The 19,765-nt window shown below is 38.0% G+C and overlaps 1 protein-coding gene and 1 long non-coding RNA gene across 2 annotated transcripts in view; both read right to left on the bottom strand.

The window, feature by feature from the left end:
* The window catches only part of Rnf19a (ring finger protein 19A, RBR E3 ubiquitin protein ligase), a 42,072-nt gene extending 33,553 nt beyond the window's left edge, over nt 1-8,519 (bottom strand). The window contains exon 1 of the mRNA XM_027948685.2: nt 8,430-8,519. The gene's annotated coding sequence lies outside the window, so the exon portion shown is untranslated. The remainder of the gene's footprint in view (nt 1-8,429) is intronic.
* Nucleotides 8,520-14,737: 6,218 nt separating this feature from the next.
* LOC114101243 (uncharacterized) lies at nt 14,738-19,372 on the bottom strand. The gene is made up of 2 exons (XR_003584255.1): nt 19,159-19,372; nt 14,738-14,877 (listed from the first exon to the last, which is right to left on the bottom strand). It is a non-coding gene; the product is annotated as an uncharacterized lncRNA (long non-coding RNA).
* Nucleotides 19,373-19,765: the final 393 nt, after the last annotated feature.

Here is a 19,765-nt window from a genome sequence, read left to right as displayed (position 1 = left end):
CAGGCATGCACCACCACACATGGCTTCACTTCTCAATTTTAGAAGCAGTTTCCTTTTTCTCCTAAAGGAAGTCCTTGAGTTAGCTCGATGACTGTTTGTATATAATTTTGTGATATGTTACACAGGAGGTAGAGTACAGACTACAAGAGGTATTTGGTAGAGGTCCTTCAGAGTATAAAGTAAGAAATGATATCCCTTGGGAAACAAGAGGCACAATTAAGCAAAATGTGTCAGTTTTCCTTTGGATATGCAACATTGAAATGTTCCCTGAAATGAGATTAAAAACTCAAAAACACAAAGGAAATATTAAATATATAAAGAAAGAAAACAAGCAGGGGAGTATTTTCTAACAAAAACATAAGTATGTAGGTAAGAATTACACAGACAGCAATCATAAACATTGTAATAGTTTTCTTTTAACGAAAATTTGAAAGAAACAAAATTAGTTTAATTATAATTCTAAAACACACCTTTAAATTAGATGTGTTAGATATTTAACTACTGAATTTAGGGAGGCAGCAATCTAAAGACCAATTTGAAAAGGCAGCCATCAAAAAAATTGAGTGGGTTTCTTAAGACTTGGGAGATAAGAGTGAAAAGGTACAAACCATGGAACTATTGCACAAATACTAGTCATGTAAAGGTGCATCTTCTCAAACACTCACTCTTCTTAGAAGATAGCACTCAATTTGGCTGCAGAACTTATCTTCCTGGTGACACTAGTATTCTAATCTCTTCAGCTTATAAGTGAAAAAACTGAAGTCTACAGATACTCGGTCCAATACATCTCCACCAGCCACATGAGGCTATTTTAATTATTTTATTTTAATCCCTCAGTTTCACTAGTAACATTTCAAATGTTCTACAGCCATACATAGCTACTTGTTATCATTATGAGCAGCACAGATCTAGAACATTTCCTTCACTGAGGAAAGTTCCAGTGGACACTTTAGTCTAGAAAGTGTCTAGACCAAATGGAGCTAATGTGGCAGAGTCCCCCCTGTTCTTTCTCTATCATCTTAGACAAGGTCTTCATTAATCACCTGATATGTGAGCTACCTCCATTACCCTGTGTTAAGGCTTGCTTACAAATTTCCACTGATTTTCATAGATAATGAATAAAAATTTCAAACTTCACATTGAATTCAAAGCCCTCCCACAGTCTAACCTTAAGTCTCTCATGGTTCTCCCACATAAGAATCCACATTCTAGTTAATTGACCTACTTGTTAAATAACTCAATGAAACATAACATAGTATCAACTCCACAACTTTCATAACTATGCCTTTGTCTCTGCCTCCTTCTCCTCTGCTCTTTTTTAAAGTCTGACTTCTCTTTCAAGCCCCAACTCCTATCTTATTTCTACAAATCACTGTAGGTCAGTACTCATAAACCTTACTAAAAAATACTCCATGTTTTTATATAGAAGGTTACAATTTTCTAAATACTTCACCTCAATATTTTAATTTGATTTGCCGCTAGGAGGTGGAGAAAAGGTGAGTGTATGTATGATGTTGATTACCATTTTAAATAGGGTAATCAGAGTCTCATTTAAAAAGTGATATTTAAGCAAATGCCCAAAGGAAGTAAAGGAGCTAGCCACATGGAAATTTGGGGAAAGAATGTTCAAGGCAGAGGAAATAGATACTACAAAGGCCCTAAAAAGAAGAATATGTCTGGTATGCCCTCCAAACAGCCAACAGGCTAGAATCAGGCTAGAATGTGACTGAAAGGGAATGCACAAGGCAAAGAATATATGAGATAGACTAGAATGTAATGGAGCCAGGCTGTGTGGCGTTATAGACCAATGTAAAAACTTTGCCTTTTATTCTAAGATGGGGAAACTTAAAATCTAAACAGTTTAAAATCCAAATAGTGTAAAAGGATTATTCTTCTGTTATTAATAGGTGGAGGAACAAGGATGATGGTATGGACAACAGTTTAAAGACTACAACAAGAATCTAGAAGCGATGATGATGACTCATCAGTAGAAGTGATGAGGATATGTTTTGATGCATGTTGTGAAAAAAGAACTGTTAGGATTTTCTGACAGACAGTGGGTTTTGAGAGGATTTGAGCTCAATTAATTGAGACTGAAACTGTGATTAACTGAACCAGGGGAGGATGTGAAAAGAACAAGTTTAAGGATGAAGCCCAAACTAGTTCATTTTCAGGCATTTATATCTAGGTGGAGATGTATACACAAATACCTGTTCGACAAGCCTGGAGCTCAGGAAAAAAAAAAAAAAAAATCTAGCCTAGAAGTGTATGGATGGTATGTAAGATTCTAAGTATGGATGAGATCACTAAGGAAGTAAATGTAGAAAGGGAGGGAATGAGACCTGCTGCATTCCAATATTAAGTTATAAGGGAGAAGAGGAGGATCCAGTAAGAGATAGAAAAGGCAAGAGGGGGACCATTCACTTTAAAAAGACAAAATATATTAGTCTAACCCTATACTCATTCCCCTCACCCAAATGTGAACTTTCTTAAAAAGTAAAGAGCAAAGAATGGACAAGCTAGGAAAGAGAGAAAAGAAATGACAGTAGTGAAAGTAACAATACATCTTATTAAAAGAAATGATCTATTTCTTAAACCTGTTAAGACTGGAGAGTATTAACACACTTCCTCTAATAGTTCTAAGAAAGGATTTTAGAATTCTAAAGAGAGAACTGTTTAATTTCTGGTACTCCCCATACATGGTTTACTAAAGATTTCTGACTATATATTAGTTTCCTACAGCTACTGTAACAAATTGCCACCAACTGAGTAGCTGAAGACAACAGAGATTTATTCTCTTGCAGCTCTGGATGTTAGAGGTCCAAAATCCAACAGGACCATATTCTTTTCTGGGGCTAGAGGTGAATCTATTCTTTGCCTCTTTCAGCTTCTAGTGACCATGAACATGGCCACATCACTCCATTGTCTCCTCTCCATAGCTATATTGCCTCCTTTTCTTCTGTATGTCTTTCTCTCAATGACCCCCACCCCCCGCCAGCCATGTACTTTTCCCTTATAAGGACATTTGTCACTGGATTTTGAGGCTACCTGGATATCTCAGGATGATCTCATCTCAATATCCTTAATTACAAATACAACCAAATAAGGTAAAATTCACAGGTTCTGGGGATTAGAATGTGAACACTTACCTTCTGGGGTGCTACCTTTCAATCCACTATACCATGAATCCAGAAATTTTTGCTAGGGGCATTGGTAAAGTGTACTATATTTATGCAATAAGCCAAAAGATATTTCATGTTTCTCCGTATTTAAAAAAAAGTGTATGCTTATCTTGAAATTAAAAGATATGAATATAAAGAGACATCTATTTAATCTGGCTCTATAAAAATAGAAGTCTGCAACTGCTTGCTGGGGAACCACTACCACCCCTGGTTTGGATAAAAGATTACTGTCACTATGTTATACACCATATATCCTGAAATGACAGGCTTTTCTAAATGGTTGCTTTACTTTCCCTATCTAGTCACACTACTTGCTAGTCACAGTGCTCCCTTTCCAAAGAACCTTTATTCATGACTTCTTTAAGGATGCCTATGCAAGACTCCCAGTTATTCATACAAACACAAAGTGAAGGCCAGATGGGTTTAGGCCACATAAATAGATGAGAGGTTTAAATTTTGGTGTTCAAACAAACCTACTCATCTCTCCTGATTCTATGTGTTACAAGAACACCGTGTATTGATTTATTCATTGTAATTGAGTCCAAAATGGGAGGTAACAGGACACTCCATATGCAGTAGTCTCATGGGGACTTCTTCCTTTTGTTTTTATATTGAGCCTTGCTATGACAAGTTACTACTAATAAAAAAACTTTTTAAAATAGTCTTGTCTGAGCAGTTCAGAGTGTTGCAAATACATGATTAATTTATACTAAACCAATAAAATGTGTATGAAATCATTGTAGGGGAGTTGTAAAATGGAGAACAGAAAACAGGTACCCTGACTTGCATTTCAACTCAATAATTTTAGTATAACGGCATATACAGTTTTGTATTTGCCCTCAAACATCAATTGGTAAGAAAAAAGACTATCAAAAAGATGAAGAATCTCTTGTGGAAAAGAAGATGTTATATAAAATATTCTTGGAGCTACACTGTCCAAGACTGTAAAATCACTCATTAATCACTCATTAATACAAGTTGAAATAATATTTTGGATGTGTTGGGTTAAATTATGAAAATTAATTTCACCTGTTGCTTTTTACTTCTTTTAATGTGGCCCTAGAAAATCTTAAAATTATATTTGTGACTCACTTTATATTTCTATTGGAAAGCACTGCTACAGAGAAAGTTATGAAATAGATACCTTACACTGTAGATAATTTATTCAGTCAGCAAATACTTATTCAACACCTATTACATTAGATTTATGCCAAATGCTTAAGAGTGAACACAGAATAGTCTCACTGTCTCCTATACTATCTCATTTGTGATCTTGCTTAAGAGTAATTTAGTAAAGCATTTTGGGGGCAAATGTCAATACTTGATTTAAAAATTACAAAATATAAATCCATAGAGTCAGACTATTAACCATCTATTTTTGTGATACAATATTTATAATATTATGCTATATCATATTTTTCTAGGAGCCTAATACTATCAGACTCCTAATAGCCTGTCCAGGTTTCCTTCTCCTTCCCTTTAACTAGTTTGCTCCTTTTTTACAATTCATTTTTAGAAAAGTTCCTCTTCAACTGGCAGCTAGCTATTCACATTACAACAGGGCTATTTTCACTCTCAGGTGTCTCCAGAGTAGAACAGAGGCTAAGAATGTTAAGTGTACATAAATGTTAAGCCAACTCCAGTTGTGTGGATCAAAGAATCAGTTCTGAATTTTTTTTTATCCTTTTCTTTCTTTCCTTTTTTCTTTTTCTTTTTTTAGAACTTAAAACTATGGTGCCTTCTGAAGAAAATTTGGCTTCAAAATTCAGTGCACAAACTTGTTTGTATGCTAAAACAACTCCTCATCAGTTGTGTCCTATTGAGACTTTCACTTAACAAAACTTTCTCAAATAGGACTTCTAAAATCAACAACTAGTAATTTTCCAGCAAATGATTTTTAAAATAAAATACCAGATAACAACAGGACAAGATTTTAAAGGTAATAGCATAGCTTTAAAAATAATATGAAAAATAAAAATAATTCTTCAAGTATTATTAAACAAGAGCAATACAGCAAAAACTAAGAAAACTACTATAACAAAATGTGCTTCTCTTTTTCATTTTAATATAGAAAGAGTCAGTGACATATGATAGCTATTGAGAAACAAATAAAGTACCCAAGTTTTAAACCCCAAATGATTTCACTGCTTTTGGATTGAAGCCTACCACCATCTAAAATACAGATGTTTAGCAAATATTATCTTTTAGTCTTTAGCTATGAAGATATGCTTATGCATGTATACTGTTTTGATGTTATGCATCTCTGTCATATTGTGACAAAAAATAAACACAACAACAACAGAAAACATCAAAGAAAAATAATTACTCCTAGTTGGAGGGGGAAAAAAAGCCTAAGTAAGGAAAATTTAGCTAGTCTCCATAGTAATCAGATTAACATTTTGCTAAACAGGAATCAAACTAAAGCCTTATAGCTAAAGTATTCTACATATGATCCCAGAGCCTCAGAGACAATCATTAAAGTATTACTTTGCTCTTATGTGCAGTGAAGCACTAGATTGCCAAACACAATATAATATTCAATCAAATATAAATTTATAAAGTCAACTCTATTTTGGCCTTTAGCCCAAGATGGCCTAATTTTTATCTGGGCCTCAACTGTGTAAAAAAAAAAAAAAAAAATATATATATATATATATATATATATATATATATATATATATATATATATATATATAAAAGAGCCTAAGCTGAGATAGTAAGAATCAGCCTGCATTTGACAAAGACCGCTTATTAGTACTATCAGAAAAACAAATAACAATTCTCTATTATTTTCTAGACTACCTAAGTAGAGCAGATATAAGTGAACAATTTTGATGTGAACTTAACAAAATGTATTACCAGCTTCCTTTATGACAAGCACTTGACTAGGGATTTTTACAGGGTATTACAAATATTTTGCCTTTTTCCACCTCTTGGAAATTTCAGAAAACTACAGTTCTCAATTCTCAGTGCCTGCAGATTAAACAAAAAATAATTTAAAGCATATGTGAGATGGATGATCAGAAACTAAAGAATTTCTGTGACAAATCTAAATGAATAAATAAACGTTTACAATAAAACCAGAACCTGTCATAATATACAAAAGATTCTTTCAAATGTTAAAAAAAATTTGACTCAAATTACCCATATTTAATTTTATCTAATGACTCCTTATCAAATATACCTATATTCTTTTCTAGTATACCTCCATCTGATTCCATTGAAAAGAGATTAAACCCCAAGTACTTGTCATTCACAAATTAAAAAATGTTGTTTTATGACTTCACTTATGTTCAAATATGGGAAGTTCATTTACTTTTCACTAAGACGCTTACTTAAGTATTTTTTTAAAGATATTAATCTTAGTGCCTTTCCTGTTTGACAGAAAATAATATGGTTTCATTTAGTTAAGTAAAAAGGCTCCAAAAATCCAACAAATCCCACTAATAGGTAAAAAAACCAAAATCTAACACTAGATTCTTTATATAAATAAAGAATAAAAGTGGACGACTCTTTTTGTTCCTCAGAAAGACACCTTGCGATATTAAAATATTTCCCATGGAATATAAAATTTAAACTTCAGTTATACTGTACACAGTAATTTTTAAAAGAACATTATGAAGCATAATATTAACAACATTCAGAATTTTTTGCATAATTTGGTTTATTAAATCCCAACACTTAATTCTAAATCCTTACCTTCTAACTGCATATAGCAAGGAAAGGCAATTTAAAAATAAGGTCATAGCTGTTTTCTAAACAGAGAAAAGTATTTACATTTTAATTCAATCCAGACTGCCCAGGGTTAAAGAAGCATAAGCAGGCAAATATGGCAATGACTTGAATTATAAAAAGAAGTGGTAAGGAGTTTAATGGCAAAAATGAAAATAAAACTTAGGCACACCGTCAGGTTTCACACACCAAGGGTAAATGAATCTAGGTTAAAATAAGAAACAAAAAACAATTTTTAAAAAGCCCCGTTCTTACCAAAACACACAAACAACAACAAAACAACTCCGCAGAATGGAAAGGAAACACCACAAATATTTTAAGGCAACCGATCAAGGGAAAAGATTGCTTTATGTCTCCTCGGTTTACTAATATTTAAAACTAGCTTTTCCAGCCAACACCTAGATTTGAAAATTGCAGCGACAATTGAAGGCCATCTTTTCCAACGTCAACCTAATAGAGCATTCTGCAACATTTTAAATAGTAACTATTAAGCAGAGTAAAAGTATCATTCATTTATTCCTTCCTCCAAGGGACTAATGGACAAAAAAGAAACCTTTCTCTCTCCCACGTATATAGCCTTACTCACTCTTCCCAGTTTCATTTACTGTCCTTGCATCGGAGTTAATGAACCCTAACTTCCTTTTCTTCTTCCCATTAATGGAAATGGGGATAAAAAAAGAGCAAGTGCAGAATGAAAACCTAATCACAGGAAAATCTGTATATTAAAAAGTAGCGGCAAACAAAAATAAAAATAATAAAAGTAGTGGCATTACTTGCTGGGTGAGGGCTGGGAACACCTTGAGGGTTTATCATGGGGGGGGGCATCACTCGGGAAGAAACCGCCCCCCCTCCCATATACAGACGTTTCCCAAGGCTACATCATCTTTCTTGCGTTTGTGATTTTCGTTTTTGAAGAGTGTACTAATTCTCCTAGATGAACATTCCCTTGCTACATGGCTCTCCTACCCTATGGGCCCCAAGCAGCTGGGGCTGGGGGATGAAGTCCCGTCCCCGAATGTGCAGCAAGGCCCGGAAACGGTTCCGTTAGAGCCGATATCACCCGTCAGGAATGCGCTCCGCCCCCGCCGCCTCCCCACCGCAGCCGCCCTCAGGTCGCGCCCGCTTCGGGGGCTGGAGGAGTGCTCGGGGAGCGCCTTCTCGGCCCGTCACAACATTGCGGAGCCGCCGCCCGCCCCGCAGACAGCCCAACCAGGTCAAGGCTTGAGGCGGAGCCCACGCCCGGCCTCGGCCCGCTCCCAGGAGAAGCCCGCGCTGGGCCCCCGCAGTGGACCCGGACCCAGCCCAAGGCCTGAACCCCGAGGCCTGACCGCCGGGCCGCCCCGAGTGGACACGGAGGAGGTGCCTTTTCTGCGGGACTTCCGAATCCATATCCGTTCCGGGAGGGGCGCGAGGGCAGCGCTCTGGCCAGAGCTCTTCGGGTTTCAGAAACGGGAGCCGCCCGTGCCCTCCCTACACCTCCATTCCCGGAGTAACCTCCTCGGGTGCCCGCTGTACCTTCAAGCCCTCAGAACGGCGGCGGCGCAAGGCTGCGGGAGAGCAGGCCCATCTCTTGGGGTCGACGGCAAAAGCCGGAGGAAGCGCGGAGGAGGGTCCTTAGACCCGCCGCGGTGCCTCTCAGCTGGGGCAGGGGTAACGGAGGGAAGGGGTCCGGACTGCTGCTTTCCCGAACGCCTCCTCCGCAGTTCTGGCTGGACCGCAGCTCCCGGGAACCAGTGCCGCAACTGCCATTCTCCCCCACCCTCAGCCCCGCTTTCCCCGCCTCCTCCTCCCACTCCTTCCTCCCGCCCCTCTCCTCCCCGCCCCGCCCCGCCCGGCGCACCGCTCCGCCCGCGTGCCGTGCGTCATGGCGTCGCGCCCACCCGACCCGCCGCGGGCGTCTCTGGGACGCGGCTGTTCGTCGCCCAAGTTCTCCGGGTTCTGGAGGTCCCTGGCTGCACCCGGGCGGCGTGGGGCCTAGGGCTGTCACTGTCGCAGGGCTTCGCCTGGAATGGGCCGGACTATGGGGCGAGTGTCTGCCGCCCGCCTCTCCGAAGTCCTGAGAGTCCTCTTTCGGGAGCTGGTGGGGGTGGCGGGAACCTTGCCCGTGGTGAAAGGAGGTGCGGGACCGGGGGACCCTGCCTCCTGGTTTTTCGCACATTATTTATTCCCTTGTGTTCTCTTGGTTCACCTGCTTGATAGGCAGCCCTAGGGAGAGCAGAGCTTGCTGCATTGCGTCCTTGCAGCTCTTGGCCACAATAAATATATGTCCTTATTGATCTCCGTACATTCAGAATTCCTTTAATCCGGCTTTGTCTGTTCCACCTCCTTGTGTCTTTTAAACCAGCCATACCATACCTCCTTTGAATTGTTTAACCTACACAGGAGCTGGTATAAATTATTCTTGGTTGAATAAACATACATTCCAGTCCTGGTCCATTCCCTCCCAGTTACTTCTCTTCAAGATGTAGATAACTTTTCCATGGAATGCTGAAAAACGAATGTAATAGATGCTGGACAAAATGTCCATTCGCCATCTGCTACTCATCTGCTACTTAACTAAATATATTACTCTTTCCTTATTTTAGTGTGTCTGTCTAATTTAAATTAGAAACAAACCAAAGAGCCATGGTCTTTTCAGGCTGTACTTGGTTTCTTTGGCAACCCAGTAAATATTTACCAATTAGAAAACTGAACAAGCTAGTCAGTTTTTAAGTCTACTTGTCTGTGACCACAAATCTTAAAGGAAGTGATTATAGATATATTTGTTTTCATTTATTGGAAGTTTTAGAGCTGTTTTATATGTATACCTTTAAATGACACTTGAAGGCTGTCAGCAATTTAATCTATGGGAAACTCTAAGCCTACAGATAGTATAAGAATAGTAAATTAAATGGATTTATGGAATAGTACTCATACATAATCCTTCTTGAAAATACATCAACGTGTTAAACATTTTAGCACAGATGGAGATTTGGCTTGGAGGGAGTTTTTGAGTAAAGTTGTGCAGAAAGATGGTCTTGTACTCTGTACAATTGTCATGTTTTCCAGAGATGCCTTTTCTTGTCTTCCTGAAAATTAGAGGGATTTCCTACTCTTTAGAACTAGACCAACATGAATCTATAAGGAAAGATATACCTATTGAAAATCTCCACTAGAATTTCTATAGGCACCTCAAACTCAGCCAGTCCACAGTGGGATTTGTTATCTTTTCCTTAAAGCTTGCCTTTTTCATCCCAAGCTAGAAATCTAGGATTCTTCCCAGGCACTCTCCTTTCTGTAACCTCCACCAAGACCTGTTTATTAAACCTCTAAATATCCCCATGCTCTTCTATATTCCCTTCTGCCTTTGGAGTGATGCTTTCAAGTTTGACTGCATGTTAGAATTCACTAGCTTTCAAAAATTCTGATGCCCAGGCTGCACTCATCATTAAGACAGAATCCCTGAGGTGATCCCTAGTATTAGTATTTTTTTAAACTCTCTAAGTGATTCCAGTGCCCAGCCAAGACCACTGTTAGGGCTTCATCGTTTCTCAATGGATTAATACAAAATAATAATAATTGGCCCCTAGGATCTTAATTTTTAGCCATTTTCTCTTATTTCATTTCTCTTTTCTAATTCAGCATCAATAAATATTTGCCTTCAATGTTGGGGGAGATAGATTTCCCTCAGTAACATGAGAGAAAACAGGGAGGCTATTACTTTATTTTGGTCTCTCAAATTAAAGTCCTTCTATTTGACAACTGGTTCTTTAAGGCAAGAAGGAGACAAACAAGTTAACAGGTGGGAAAGGCAGAGAGAACAATAGGTGGAAAGGTTCTAGCAAGAAAAAATATGTCATGTTTAAGATAACTAGAGGCTGAAGCATAGTAAGAGGGAAGAGTGTATGGAGATGGAGTTTAGAGACGTAGATGAGAGCCAGATTAAGAACTTTTAGGATGTGATAAGGAGAATTCTAAATGATTGTTAATGATGTGGTATGAAGCAAAAGATATTTAAGCAAAGCAATATCTGATTTACCTGTGATGGCTTTATCTTTGATCACTCTGGTTATTTTGTGGATCAGATTGTAGCAGATGGAGAGCGGAAGCAGGGAGACCAATAGGTTATTTTAATAATTCAATAAAGATATCATAGTTATTTAAAACAAAATGGAGACTGAAGACAAATGGATAGTTTGACTGTTTGTCTTAGAATTATAATTGGTAAGACCTGCAAGGAACAGAATAATAGTGGGAAATGAGAGAGAACCATGGGGTTACTATAATAGCTACTCCTTATTGTGTACATACTACATGACAGGCCTTGTTCTGATTGTTTTATGAGTATTAAGCTACTTAATTATCATGAGCTCCCAAAGGTAGGTACTGTTGTTATCCCATTAACAAATTAGGCCTGAGAGCTTAAGTAATTTGTTCAGTTACATAGCTAGTAAGTGGCAGAGCTGGGATTTGGGCCATTCAGGCGATCTGGCTCCAGAACTCATAACCCTCTCCCACACCTACCCCAGCCCCCTCCAATGGTCTCATAGTCCAAGTGAAAATTTCTTTAGTTACACTTAAGTTCCCTGCAGTGGCACAGATCCTCTCTATTCTCCCTTCCTTTCTTCCTTATTTTTTCTCTCTCTTATTTAACTTTTTTTAAAAAAAATATTTTTAGTTGTAAATGGATCATTTTATTTATTTATTTATTTATATTTGGTGCTGAGGATCAAACCTAGGGCCTCACACATGCCAGGCAATTGCTCTACCACTGAGCCACAACTCCAGCCTTTTTTTTTTTTTTAATGCCGCCTAACTTTGTAGGAGGCACTTTGCCTACTCTATACTTTTCTATATAGAGCACTATATTATTACTTATAGGTCTTTCCCACCAAACTTTGAAGGCATAGAGCTTAGTGCATGACACCTAAGAGAGAAGAAGAAAGCAACCAAAGAAGTCTAGTTACGCACACATGACATGCCTTCCTTAGGTAGTGGGAGATACACACATAGTAAACATTGTCTTTGCCTTCAAGCACCTCATAAACTTGTCAGGGAAACTGACATGAAGAAAATCACAGTAATATGAGGGCCAAAAGTGATATAAATGACAAAGTAACATTAATTTAGTTTGTGGTTATCAGAGGCAGGAAACTTGACCTTAGGGTAATTTCACTGGGAGAAAAATACAATCAGGAATGGCAGATTGGGTCTTTATTCTCTGTTGTCATCCACATGGTTTAGGAAGAAGTCTTGGGTATCTTCCTTGCCCAGGAAGACTTTGGAGATTGTCATATGGATGACTGGAATGTGCTACTTCCTTCTCTTCTTCCTCCTCCTCCTTCTTCTTCTCCTTCCTTTCTTCCCTCCTCTTTCTCCCCCTCTCTCTCCTCCTTCTTCTTCTTCACCAGGGACTGACCCCAGAGGTACTTAAACATTTCAAAACCTTTGTATTTTTTATTTTCAGAAAGGCTCTTGCTAAGTTGCATAGGGCCTCACTAAGTTGCTGAGACTGGCTTTGAATTTGTAATCCCCAGCCTCCCGATTTGTTGGGATTACAGGCATGCACCACCACACCTGGTGGAATGTACTACTTTTTAACTTCTCACCATTACCTATCCTTTTGTGACTACATACATTGATTTCTAGGTTGGTTCAATTCCCTTCCCAGTAGGGTCATAGGAATTTCTTCTTATACAATTACCTCCTTTTTCTCATCTATGAGGTTTCAGAGTTTCAGTTCTAGTTGTAGTACCCTGGGAAAGTTACAGAATTTCTATAACCCAAATGCCAGGAACAGTGTGTAAGACTGTGAATATTGTGCTGTGTTACTGTGTGCCATGGACATATACCACACTGTGCCAAAGCCCCACGGGTGTATACCACAGTGGTCCAGCTCAATGTTCTCTGCCATAAAATGGGGATAAAAATAGTATTTAGCCCATAGGGTTGTTCTCAGGACTAAATGAATACAAACACAAGCCTGAAGGCTTGGTATGTTGTGAATCATCAGTAAATGTTAGCTGCTCTTACTGGGTAAAGGGTAGCTTGCTAGAGTAAGATTATTCCAACTAGAATTTTTAAAATAGGGTTGCCTGTATCCCTATGTGGGCCAGGACCATACTGTGAACCTGGGGAGGAGAGGCCTTTTTGTCTTCCAAATTGAGAACCTATGTCACTTGCTGGAAAAGTCCTTCTAGTACCTAAAAGCTGAACTTCTGTGATCATTTATCCATCCCTCCTACAGTCCCAGCTTTCTCCCACTGTCCACCTTCTACAGGGAAAATAGATATTATACTCGTCACTAAATCTGGCCCAAGGTGCTCTTTCTTGGGGGAGGGTTAGACTCCGTGAAGGGCCACTTAAGCAGTCTTCAGGGTAATGTTTTCCAAATCATAAGCTAGAATCATGGAGTACCTGTTAAAATAGATTCTTGGGTTTCATCTCAGACTAATACAATCATTATCCATGGGCTGGGAGCCTGGGATCTAATTTTTAACAAGTTCTTTAGGTAATTCATACTAAATGTTTGAGAACCACAGCTGAAGAGGGTCAGCCATTATGATAGTACCCAACTTCAAGAAGTTTTCTTCCAGTATATCTCCCACTGGGCCTTTCACAGAGTACTAGGGGAAAGGAAGGTGTTCTTTTCTCTTCATGGGACCTATGCTATCAGAGGCACCTTATTTATCTCCCCCTCACACATTCTCTGAACATTTCCCCTAATCTTTTCTTGATGGAACCTGAATCCTCAGGCCACTGTTCCCAATTTCTTACTTCAGTACTTCTCAATTACTTTCCCTGTTTGGGTGACAAGCTCACTCTGTGCTGGTGACCTGAACTGGAAATTCCCAGAGTCCCCTATAACTAGAGCAGGTTAGACTCACTCTGTGCTGAACAGACTGAATTGGCTCACTAGATCCACAGTGGCAGGTTGCGCTGGGAGCAGGATGTCAGTGGGTGTTAAGCAATGACTTACAGTGACCATATGTCTCAGTTTGCTCAGGACAGCCAATGACTTATGCCTGATGTGGGGGCTTAATTATAAATAGTATCCCCTTTCACTCTCCTGAGGCTAGATTAGACAACAGATTTCATGATCTTCCTGGTAATGTATGTCATATCATGGCCAACAGTTGCAATGTTGTAGTTCCTGGATTGTGCCTAAACCATCCTCTTTCCTCCCTCTACAGCTCCCAGTTCATTGCCACAGCTTCTTCATGCTCTTGAGATTTCCTTAATGAATTCACTTTGATATAATTCTCTGGGACTAAGTTAAGGGATTTATAAGAAAGAATCATGAAACTTGTTGCCATATTTATTGTCTCTCTGAAAATATCTTTTTTTTTAAGCACCTGGTATAGTGTTTGCCTTGTTTATTATCCCATTTGTTTTTGTCTTCTGGATACTAATTGTGGAACTGACAGTATTTCCCTTGGCTGTGAGAAAGGTTGGTGCCATATATGTCGTCTCCTGCTGGCCTGTGTATAAAATCTTACAGGATATATTTTATATACTTAACTCACTCCTGGATTAAGTCATCTGTTTCCATTTCCTCAATAATTTCAGATTAAATTTTCAGGTACTATATTATATGTATTTGTAATTCATTCTTTATCATTTTTGAAATGAGATATTTTTACATTGTTTATACATACCTACAAACTGGTACTGATAGCCAATTATATAATTGAAAGAGACTGAAGTTAAATATATACAAAGAATACTTTCCTCACTTAGAAAATATGAATAGCATTTTAGGTAATGCTGGCTTTAACCTTCTTCAACCACATAATAAACTAGAGAATGAAAAGATTTCCAAACAAAAGCAAACAAACACGGGATTACATTAACTTTCAAGCTGGAACATTTTTAGATATGACCCAGAACCCTAATACCAAATAATGCAATGAAGACCATTCACTACCAGAATTGCATTAGACTAATTAGATAGTGTCCACGGTGTTCACAGTGAAATTCTGCACTGTTGGAGAAGAAAAGAAGAGGAAAAGAAATGGTTAGGGGAATCAGATTTGGGAATGCATAGTCCAAGTGAATAATGATGACCCATGAGGAGTCTTTGTCAGAAGCACATGGCCTGTGACAGTCCCCTAGGGCGGAAGAATGACTACTCTTCCTGTTGCCCTTGATAATGTTGTGGAAGCCTGGAAGACTGGCACCCTGTGGTTTGCAGCTAATATAAAGCTGAATAAAGAAATTTACCACAATCAAATCACTGAGGAATGTATTTACAACTGATTTATTTTGGAGGACACACTGAGTTTACAAGACTCAAAGATGGATAGTCTCTGGACTATTTGTTGAGTTATTTTATGGTTGAATTAGGAATCTAGCTAAATGTGCTTCAAACATTTTTTTAATTAAAAAAAATTACTGAGACTGTGCTAAATGTGGTGGTTCTTATTTTTTTCCAGAATAAATATATATGTTTTACTTTCTTGGGATAGAAATCTTTTTTTGGGGGGGGAGGGGGATGGAAATCTTACTTAAAATAAAAAAAAAATTAAATACTTTAGGGGAAGTAATAAATAAAAGCATTTTGCACAATGCCTGATACTTAGTAATAGTTCAGGAAATATTAACTATTACCAATTGTGTTATTTTAAGATAAGTGAATATTAGATTGAATGGCTTTTATTTGAAGACAATATATTATAGAAAGTTTTTATGAAAGGGAAAAACATCATTTTTAGGAGTTCTATTTCACAGTTTTCTTTTCCTTTAAAATTTATGTTTAATATTTGTGTTTAATATTTGAGCACTGAATAGGTAAGAAGATCCAGGCATTTAAGGAGGGAGAAACCATCAGAGAAAGGCAACTAAGTAGAAAAAACCTCTGCTGGAGCTGGACAATATATATTTTTTTTTCCAGAGTGACCATCTTTCACCCTTTTTTTTCTGCCATCCATTCTGCTCAATGGAACTGTCACTTTAGTTCCATATGTGCTAGCCAGGAAACTCATCAGCAATTATCAAAAACAATTCTGTTTCTAGTATGGCTCTAATAAAAATCCCATCTACCTTTGCCAGGGGAATCCCATTAAAAATATGTTAAAGGAAGACATATTTAAACAGTTATTTCTTAGAAAATGTGGTCAGAACCCAAAATGGCTAATTGAAAGTCTGTGTGATATTAAAAAATAGGCAAGATAGGACATATAATACCTTGAATACATCGGCTGATAGGTATTTAAGACCAGAGGGGATAATTTGGGACCCTTTGTTAACTTGTTGAAGTTTATATTCGGGTGTTTTCAAAAAGCATCACAAGTTTGGAGCTAAAATGACTGTGCCAAGCCAACATTCCTATCAATGATCAAAGAGATTTTAAAATAGTTGGATATCTAAGCAAGGGAGAAAAATATCTAAAGTCTCAGGGCCAGAGATCTGTATTCAATTTCAAATTGTTTCTAGAGTTTTAATATCCTGTGATAAAAGCGAAACTTGGCACAATTGATCCCAAGAACATGAAGGGAAAACTGAACTATAGAGCTGTAACTTTGAAATGGCGTAGTTCAAATAAAAATTCCCCTACATGAAAGTTGCTACTATAATTTATTTTTTTACCAGGAGGAAGAGGATGCTCAATCTAGATTTTATATAATATTAGTTCCATACACGCACAAGTTCTACTAAATTATCTTCTCTATGTTCAATGTTGAATAGAAAAAGAATAAACTGATAGCAAACATTTTGGGGATTCAGAAACCATACTTAAAGATGATCTGTTTTCAGAAATACAACTTTGCAACACAAATTCAAGAATTTTAATGACTAAAGGAGATGATGGATCATAAAGAGATATTTCTTTTGTTTCTACCTTAATACTTCACTGATTTATGGACCTAATAGGAAAACAAGTGAGGAATTCTTGTTTTCCTTTAAAGTAAACAGCGGACTCCCCTGATATTTTACATATTGAAGCCTTCGGAAATCTGAAGTAGAGTAGAAGTTCTTTGTAATCCTTTTTGTGGTACGGGGATTGAACTCAGTGCTTTACCACTGAGCTATGTCTATAGCCCTTTTAGTGTTATTGTTATTATTTATTTTAAGACAAGGTCTTGCTAATTTGCCTAGGCTGGCCTCAAACTAACAATCTTCCTGCTGTAGCCTATAAGGTCACAGTCGTGCACCACAGTGCTCATGCTCTTCTTTCTCCAACCCCTACTCCTACCTCATGCCCATCTAACAATGATAACTAACTACTCTTTTTTAAAAAAATTTTTTAGTTGCCAATGGACCTTTATTATTTATTTATTTATATAATAATATATAAAGAATATTGCTGAGAATCGAACCCAAAGCCTCACACATGCTAGGCAGGAGTTCTCCCAACTGAGCCACACACCCAGCCCTACTATTTACTCATAATTATACATCTATTGTATATTTGTATTCATTTTTTCAGAAGCAATTTCCAAACTGAAACACCTAAGTATGTGAGTCTATGTGTTTACATTAAAAAACCTTAAATAAACAGAACTTCATAAGAGGATATTTTAACAGGAGGTAATAATAACATTAATTCAAAAAATTCATTTTTTAAAAAGAACATCCTAGAAGGGTAACCATGTATAATACTAAAGGCAGAGCACTTAAGTAGGTCATGGTGGCACACACCTGTAATCCCAGTGGCTGGGGAGGCTGAGACAGGAGGATCATAAGTCCAAAGCCAGCCTCAGCAACTCAGCAAGGCCCTAAGCAATGCAGTGAGACCCTGTCTCTAAATAAAATACAAAAAAAAAAATGGACTGGGGATGTGGCTCAGTGGTTAAGTGCCCCTGAGTTCAATCCCTGGTACCAAAAGGAAAAAAGAAAAAAGAAAAGAAAAAGGGCGAGAACTTAAAAAGCTATCTTAGAGAGTTTGACTTTGGAGTTTTGCAAATAGACAAACATACAGTAATAATTCTAGATATGCCTGTATTGTGACTTCTAATTTGTCCCTCTGTTTGACCTGGCCAGTCCCATCCCTGATCCTGCTCAGATTGTGTCAACTCTATGCCCTTGCCTTTCAATAACTGACCTTTGGACAAGATGTTTGTCAGTACTCAGGAATCTGGTTCTAGTTCTTAGCCATCAGTGGTTCCCTACCTCTAGTCCTCTTACCCACCCTCTGGCCTCAATTTTACCCTGTATTGATGGGTTCTTGGCCCCATCCCACAACTCAGAGAACATAGAATATACAACTAAATGATAGATTTTCTAATCATTGTTATCAAACCCAATATTGCAGACTATCTGTGGACATTTAATAAGGATAAGTATTTGTGTATATGTATTATGCACACATATATATTCCTACATATCCATATACATTAATATACACAAAAATCTAAATAGTTTACAATTTTGATAGATATAACATAAATCAAGCATGTCTTTAACTCATCTCAATCTAAATAGTTCACAATTTTGATATATATAACATAAATCAAGCATGTCTTTAACTCATCTCTTCCTTCTGTCCTCCCTACCTTGTTTTAAAGTAGGAGATTGATATTTGTTTATTTATTCTCTTCCCCCCTGTTGTATTCATTTAATTAACAAGTCAGACCACAGGAGAAAACAAATCAGATACAGTCCATGTCTGAACACTCACAGAATTTAGAGTAAGACCTTGAGTTGGATACTTGGCCTATTACAAATCTATATATTGCAAAGATATACGCCATACTGGCCTAGAGCCCTCAAAGTTACCTGTAATTTCATGACTTCGCCAGTATGTTGCTGCTCCCAGTCTGTCTCCACCCTTGATCCCATTTCCAGCTGGGTCTCCATCACCCTCCCACAAATACTGTGTTCTTTTATCCCTTTTCCATTCTACACTGCTAGTCATATCAATTCCCATCAGACTTCTTTTTCTGTTCTTTCTTCTAAACTTCAGAAAAAATGATGATCCAGTACTCTGTAATTGCGTACTACTGCATAACCTCAGATTAGCAATCCTGTTATTCATTTGTTCTTGATTCCAAGGTACAGTTCCTACCATAGCTATTCCCAGTATTTCTCACTCTTCTAAGTCCTGATGGTCTACATTCTTTCTTGCATTTTATTTAACAATATTAATTTAGAGTCAACAATATGCCATGCACTATGCTAGACAGTGGGTATTACAATAGGGAACAAAAGCAAATTCAGTCCCTGCCAGTGTTGGTTAATTTTTGGTTAACACACACACACACACACAAACACACATGCATGATGTAACCAATTTATAAATTAAAAAAGGTTTATTTTGACTCACAGTTTTGGAGGTTACAAGCCATAATTGGTTGGCACTGTTGATTTGGGCCTGTGGTGATGTAGCACATTATGGAGGGAGCATGTGGTGAAGCAAAACTGCTCATCTCATGGCTGAGAAACAAGGAGAAAGAGAGAGACAAAGGGGCCAGAGACCCACAATCCCCTTCAGGGGCATGCCCCCAACAACCTAAAGACCTCCCATTAGGCCTCACCTCTCAAAGGTTCTACCACCTCTCAATAACACTACCGTGGGACCATGCCTTTAATACATGGGCGTTTGGGGGATGCTTATCTAAACCACAGCACTGCCCTCACAAATGTTATGGTCTAATAAGGGAAGCTGGGGTAGCTCCTCCCACTTCCTGTTTTACTGAGAACCTCTAGCCCTCTGCCTCTCGGCTCTTTCTCCCTGGCATGTCACTCCGCCTCCTCTTCAAGTCTGTCTGTCTTCCTTTTTCAAAGGGAGAACCAATCTTATTTTCTCATGAGGCTTTGAATTCATTTCCCTTCCCTCTTCCAAGTTCTAACTGCTTATGGTTCTCAATATTTTCTTTCTTTTTAAAAGAAATGTTTATTTTTTAGTTGTAGTTGCACTCAATACCTTTATT

This window comes from Marmota flaviventris, chromosome 15 (assembly GCF_047511675.1).
Source record: "Marmota flaviventris isolate mMarFla1 chromosome 15, mMarFla1.hap1, whole genome shotgun sequence".
NCBI classification, from domain to species: domain Eukaryota; kingdom Metazoa; phylum Chordata; class Mammalia; order Rodentia; family Sciuridae; genus Marmota; species Marmota flaviventris.
The sequence above is the reverse complement of the archived record's forward strand: the minus strand, read 5'-3'. Positions and strand labels throughout refer to the sequence as shown.